The sequence below is a fragment of the Oryx dammah genome, unplaced genomic scaffold (assembly GCF_014754425.2).
Source record: "Oryx dammah isolate SB20612 unplaced genomic scaffold, SCBI_Odam_1.1 HiC_scaffold_8, whole genome shotgun sequence".
Taxonomy (NCBI): domain Eukaryota; kingdom Metazoa; phylum Chordata; class Mammalia; order Artiodactyla; family Bovidae; genus Oryx; species Oryx dammah.
Window position 1 is genome coordinate 33777539 of NW_024070192.1, and position 7222 is coordinate 33784760.

Here is a 7222-nt window from a genome sequence, read left to right on the forward strand (position 1 = left end):
TTCTCCAGGCAAGAGTCCTGCAGAGGGTTGCCACACTCTCCTCGAGGGTCTTCATAAGTGTTCTGTTCAGTTCAGTTCAGTTCAGTCGCTCAGTCGTGTCCGACTCTTTGCGACCCCATGAATCATAGCACACCAGGCCTCCCTGTCCATCACCATCTCCCGGAGTTCACTCAGACTCACGTCCATCGAGTCTGTGATGCCATCCAGCCATCTCATCCTCGGTCGTCCCCTTCTCCTCCTGCCCCCAATTCCTCCCAGCATCAGAGTCTTTTCCAATGAGTCAACTCTTCTCATGAGGTGGCCAAAGTACTGGAGTTTCAGCTTTAGCATCATTCCTTCCAAAGAAATCCCAGGGTTGATCTCCTTCAGAATGGACTGGTTGGATCTCCTCGCTTGATGGTATTCCTGAGACGCAGGTTAAAGCACAGACCTGCTACTTTCCCATGTCCCACTAGGTGGCGCAATGGCACCACTTTGGGTAATGAAAATGGCCCCTGGGGTCCCTTGCATCGTTAACTCCGGACTTTGATAAACCATGCAAATAGTGTTAACTTTGCATAAAGTGTCACAGTGGTTCCACCTGTGAACTATATGCAGTAATATCACCTACGGTGCGGCAAATTTCTCTCACCGGTGCCACTCACTGGGAAAAAAGTTCTCTCCGATCCAGAGAAATTAGTGTATATGTACAAATAACATGCATGGTCTGAGTAAAATGTTAGCTCCATTACCAGCTCAGGTGCAGCCACCCAACAAAAGTTGTGAGGCCTTTGTGTATGTAACACACATAATTTCTCACTGTATCAATACAATATCCTGATGGTAATATTAGGAAGATATCAAGAGTTACGCAAAGTAAAATAATTGCATTTCAATATGCAAATACCATGAGCAGAATGACCAAGAGGACCCTGAGAACAATGATCACTGGTAGGTGTCTGTACCTCTGGTGGTTCAAACACCTTGAGTGATGTTGCCCGGGGCAACATCATTTTCCAGAGTGTTACCAGTTTTTGCTCAAGTTGCCTTCCTGGAAAACACTAGCATGTGTTAAGATTGTGAATCAAAACAAAACAAATGCTTTGTGTTCACAGACAAAATAAAATCAGGCTCCAGGCATAGAGGGTTTCTCGTCATTTTGAACATCCAGCGGGACATTTAAAAGTTGTAGAGCAAGTTGTGTTGTAGTGTTCCCTATATGCAGCGCAGACGTCCGGCACCTCTGGTTTCTGACTCCTAAATAGTAGTGGAGTCCCCCAAAAGCTTGGCAGCCAAGACTACTTCACCACAGATTTTCAGCTGAACAATAGCATCTCCGCTGAGAGCCCCTGGTCCAGGGTCAAAATGGCTTTGGGCATTTCCAGCAAAGCTGGCACTCAATCCGCTTTGGACTCAACTCGTAAAAAGGCATTGGCTTTTCTCTAGTCTACACAAATACGCTTGTCTGGGACCAGAGCCGGGACTCGAAGGGGGTTCCAGAGAGAGGGAGGCTGGGGTTTCCTCTAAGTGTCTCCTTTCTTTGTCCAGGAAGAGGAGGCCTGAGGAGGCAGGCTGCTCTCGCCTGCCAATCTTGGGCACAACCCAGTGGTCTGTTTGAGACTTTTCCTAAAACCCAGCTGGGAAGTAAATCAGCACAGACATAATCCTGATTTTAGCCACAGGGGCCAGGGCCTCTGAGCAAACCCCTGGCTTATGAGAATTTCCTGCTGTACATTTGCTTGGCATGTCAATCTCAAAGCTATTCTTGCTCTGCTTTCTCAGGGATGGGGCCAACAGGTCCAGGGCTCCTGGGGACAAGGTTTTGACATACTGGCATGTACAGACTTGCTCGCTGGCTCCATTAATTATGTCCACCTCCACCTGCTATGGGGTATTTTCCGGTCCTTGCATCTGGTCCCTTCTTTCTCTCAACAGTTATGGGACCAGTTCCCTGCTCCCCGCCCCAACTTTCAGCTTGCTTGTCTTGAGAAGCAGGTATGACATGACCCCTCCCCCCCCCCACACACACATACCCCCACTGGTATTCCTGGAATTCAGCTGGTTTAGCAAAGCAAGACTGGATCTCTCCTGAGCAGGGCAGCTGCGTCTTTCTGTACACATTCCATCACTGCTGCCAACTGATGTCTCGGGGCCAGCTGGTCATCTACGACCCAGGTTTTGACGCCTCAAGAATTCCCTCCCAGACTCTCTGGTCTAAAAAGGGCAGCTGAAGGGCCCAGGAGCCTTCCTGTCATCAGACAAAAGGGTCAGAAGCCTGCGACTCTGTGCATTTCTGTTCTGCCGACAGTCCAGATGGTTCCTCACCGAGGCATCCATGCACCTGCAGTTGTGGGCCTACGCAGTGTATCCAGTGACCAGACATTCAGGGACGGCCCCTGGTATGCCAGCTGCTCTGGGCGCACTGGGGACCTGGCAAACACAGTTCCTGTTCTCCTAGGATGGACAGCCTATGGGAACAAGATAGTCACTCAGTAAACAATAATGCAAACAGACATGTGATTGCAGCTAAGATGAGCAGTACAAGGAATATAGAAGCAAAGAAGTATCTACAAAGGCTGTGGTGGAACAGGGGACTAGAACATCACAGAGGAGGCAACATTATGTTGAAACCTGAGAAGACTGGTCTAGTGGTTAAGAATCCACCTGCCAGTGCAGAGGACTGGGGTTCAATCCCTGGTCCGGGATGATCCCACAGGCCGCAGGGCAACTAAGCCTGTGCACCTCCACTACTGAGCCTGTGCACCCTAGAGGCCCTGCTCCTCAATGAGAGCAGCCGCTGCCATGAGAAGCTCCTGCTCCCGCAACTAGAGAAAGCCTGTGGGCAGCAACGAAGACCCAGCGTGGCCAAAAGTAAATGAAAAAAATAAGGAAGAAACCCGAGGGATGAGAAGGTGAAGACAGTGGGGAAGAGCCTTTCCAGTGGTGGGAACAGCTTGGAGTGGTCAGAAAATCATAACAATAGCCAACATCTATGGATTATCATTCACCATGTGCCCAGCCTGTTCTGTCAGCCTCATTTCACAAAGGAGGACACAGAGGCACAGAGAGGTTAAGTAATTATCCTAAAGTCCCCCGGCTACGAAGTGGCAGAGCCAGCTTTTGGACTCAGGTCAACCTACACAGGAGACGATATCCTTTTTTTTTTTCTTTAAAATGTTCATTCATTTGGCTGAGTTAGGTCATAATTTCAGCATGCAGAATCTTAGATCTTCCTTTCTTTAGCTGCAGCATGTGGGATCTATTTCCCTGACCAGGGATCAAACCTGGGTCCCCTGCATTGGGAGCACAGAGTCTTAGCCATTGGACCACCAGGGAAGTCCCCCTATGGGTTCTTTTAGGTCCCGCTGACCTGGAGTCAGGACTATCATTACAGCCAAGGACCTAGACCTGGGTAACCTTGAATAGCCCCCCCTGTGTTGGCAAAGCCCTCCAAGTGCTGGTTGGCAGGTGGTTCATGACCAGGAAGCCTCCGTGTCTGTCACAGACAATTACACCAATAATTATACCTCCACTGTCAACAGAGCGTGCCTGTGAGGGTTTGCAGGTGGGTGGGAAGCAAGCAGAAGATGGTCTGAAGCTGAGAGGTCTGAGGCTGGCCCATGAAAAGGCCAGGAGACAGTCGGGGGTAGTTTACTCTGCCTAAGCTAGAGGCATAAACGCCTCTTTCTAAAATACCAGCACCCCCTAGTGGGAGTAAGTCTCCATTCACACGAGCCTTTTTAACTGGGAGTTGCTGCATTTAGAAGCGAAGAACACACATCTCACTCACACCAATATGTAATACACCACAGGGATGCCAATGAACAGGACCTGTGATTTTATCACCAATACATTAACAGGCCTTTTTATATCACATTACAGTTGTTGCAGATAACCTGAAATATCATTTCCATTTATCACTACTTTGAAATTATGCCCGTCTTCTCTCTTCCCCTGGAGCATGTTATTTAGCACATTAATAAAGAAGCACGTATGTTAGCAGATTTCCAATTTGTTTTTATTTGTATTAAACCGGTAATACATGTAGTTATTTCCTTTTGAGTATTATGTTTTTTATTTTATGCATTGAAAGCACTATCCTGAAATGGGGTCCATAGGCTTCACTGGGCTGCAAAAGGGGTCCATTTTTTTTTTCGCAGATTATATTCCATTATAGGTTATTACAAGATATTGGTTACCTTGTAATTCCCTGTGCTGTACCTTATATCCTGTAGCTTATCTATACCTGATTCTTTTTGTGAATCCCGATGTTTTTATTCCAAATTTATTGCTCTTAGCAACATCCCACAACTCATTAACTACTCTTTCAAAAGCAGCATTATTGAGCTAAAGTTCACATGCTAGACAACTCACCTATGTATACAGTGAAATGTTTTTCTGTATAATCAGAGTGGGGCAACCATGACTAAAATAGACATTTTCATCACTCCCATCAGCAATCACTCCCCATTTTTCCTTCTCAGCATCCAATCAAATAATTAGACATCTCACCCTTAAGTAACCCACCAGTTTATTATTTTCTGTCTCTGTGAATTTGCCTGTTCTGACCCTTTTTCATATAAATAGGATTACACAACACAGGGTCCTCTGTAAATGATTTCTTTCACTTAGAATAAAGTTTTCAAGGTTCGTCTATGTTGTCGCTTGTGCCTGATTTCAAAGAAGATGCTAGGGATTTCCCTGTTGGTCCAGTGGCTAAGACGCGGCACTCTCAATGCAAGGGATCCAGGTTCGATCCCTGGTCAGGGAACTATATCCCTGGTTAGGAAACGTGCTGCAACCAAGACCTGGCATAGCCAAGTAAGTAAATAAAATAATAAAGAGGATGCCCTCAATAATTTCTTATTAAAACTATTTGTGTATTATAGGTATTTGATACAGATTCTATTTCAGGTTAAGGAAGTTCTACTCCTAGTTTTCTGAGAGGTTTTTTTATTTGTTCATAAATTTGAGAATTTTACCAAATGCCTTCTCAGCATCCAATCAGATAATTGCACAATGTTTCTCCTTTTACACTGCTTATATGATGAAGGACACCACAAAATTTCTAGTGTCAAATTACCCTTGCATTCCTAAGATATACCCAAGTGGTCATAATACTTCTTTTCACCTTCTTAATTCTGCATCTGGAGTCAAACAAGATTGGCCTGTAGTTTTCCTTCTTTCTACTATCTTTATCAAGTTTGGATATCAGGGTCATGGTGGCCTCATAAAATGACTTGTGGACTCTTTTTTCTTCTTTTTCAGTCATCTGAGACAGTTAGTACATGATTGGAATGAACTGTTCCTTGGAAGTTTGCTAGAATTCATCTGTAAAATGGCCTGCGTTTGGGATTGCCTTCGTGAAAAGATTTAAAATTACTGCTTCACCGTTTTAATAAGTTTTGGAATCATAGGCATTGTATTTCTTCTTGAGTTTTATTGTTATTTTTTTGGGGAAAAAAAAATCCCATTTCATCTAAGTTTTAAAATGCATTCACATGAAGTTACTGAACAATCGTATTATAATTTTCATAACGTTCACTGTATCTATAGCTCCATCTCCTTTTACATTCCTATTGTTATTTACTTGTGCTTTCTATTTCTCATCTATCTTGCCAGATATATGTTTGCCTTTCCAAGAACTGCCTTTCGGTTTCTTTGGTTCTGATTTGTATTTGAATTTGGCTTTTATTTATAAAAGCCCTTTTGCACTTTTGAACTTATTTTGTTATCCTTTGTCTAACTTCTTAGAAACTCAGCTAATTAATTTCAGCCTTTCTTGTTTTCAGATTAGCGTTTAAGAGGCCATACATTTCCTTCTATTTGCCACTTTTATTATATCTCACAAGTTTTGAAATGTAATATTACCGTTATTCAGTTCTAAATATTAAAAAAAACTTTCCATTGTGATTTTTTTTTTTTTTCTGACCAAGAGTCGATTCAGAAACATCAAGGTTTATGGTAATTTTAAACTGTCTATTTGTTGACATCTAATTTAATGGCAGTGCGGTCTGGGAAAGTGGTCTGCATGACATCAGTTCTTTGAAATTTGTGAAGACTTGCTTTGTGGTCTTGCAAGTGATGACTTTGGTCATGGCTGCATGTGTGCACTTGAGAAGAATGTGATTTTTAAATTATTGATTTCAAGGTTCCGTGTTCATCAGATCCAGCTTGGTTTTGATCAAATCTTCTACAGTTATTACATTTTATCTTTTGAAGTAGTAATAACTCAGGGAGGCTTGTTGAAATCGCTCACAATGATGGTGCCTTTCTCAATTTCTCCATGTTCTCCAGTTCATTACTGCTTTATACATATTTTAGATTTTTAAGATTAGTTTTATACAGGTTTATATATATTTTTTACCTGTTGGTAAATGAAACCACCAGAATGTATCACTCTAATAATGCCTATTTCAATCTGAATTTAAGACAACTAACCACCTTTATTTTAGTTACGATTTGCTTTTTTTTTTTTTTCATCCTTTTACTTTCAACTTTTGTGTCTTAATACCTCAGATATTATTACAGGCTACAAGTAACTGGATTTCATTTTCTCTAATCCAACAATCTCTATTAATAATCACATTATTTCACTTAACTTCATTATGATTATTTGTATCTTTTGGCTTGTTTCTACCACTTTATCTTGGTTTCTATTTGTCTCACTTTTTCTGTTTTTGTCCCCCTTTCTTGCTGTTTCTTGTTTGTTTTTTGTAGTGTGTGTCAGTTTTATTTTTTATATGCTTGTTCATCTGGGAGATTTCACTTCATTGGTTTTTAGTCTGGCTTTGTATTTAAATTGTTTGCTGTTAGACTTTATCCAGTATTTCTGCATTATTAAAAAAGGGAGGAGCAATTTCCTTTATCAGTACTGTCTGCCATTTGTATGTATGTACACACATACACTTTCCCTCTCTTTTTCTCTCATATACAAAAATTTTTGTAAGCCTGGTTCCCAGAAATGTAATCTCTAGCTCAAAAGGTTATGCACTATTTTGAAATTATTCAACTTTTAATAGCATTATATAAAAATATTTCATGAAAGTGTCCTTGAAATATTATTTAATTGCTCACAATATTTTACTATTGTAAAATTAACCATATTTGAAAATGAATTCTCTATTTTTAAACACTAGTTTTGCTTATAATTTATCACTGCTTATACTTATAAGCAAACTGATGACTAATATTCTTGGGCATATTTAATTACTGAATTAATTCAGAATTACTGCATACTCTT

General features: G+C 41.6%; 1 non-coding gene across 1 annotated transcript; it reads right to left on the minus strand.

Annotated features, from left to right (window-relative positions):
* Positions 1 to 3242: 3242 nt before the first annotated feature.
* On the minus strand, positions 3243 to 3315 carry TRNAG-CCC. The gene has a single exon. It is a non-coding gene; the product is annotated as a tRNA-Gly (tRNA).
* Positions 3316 to 7222: the final 3907 nt, after the last annotated feature.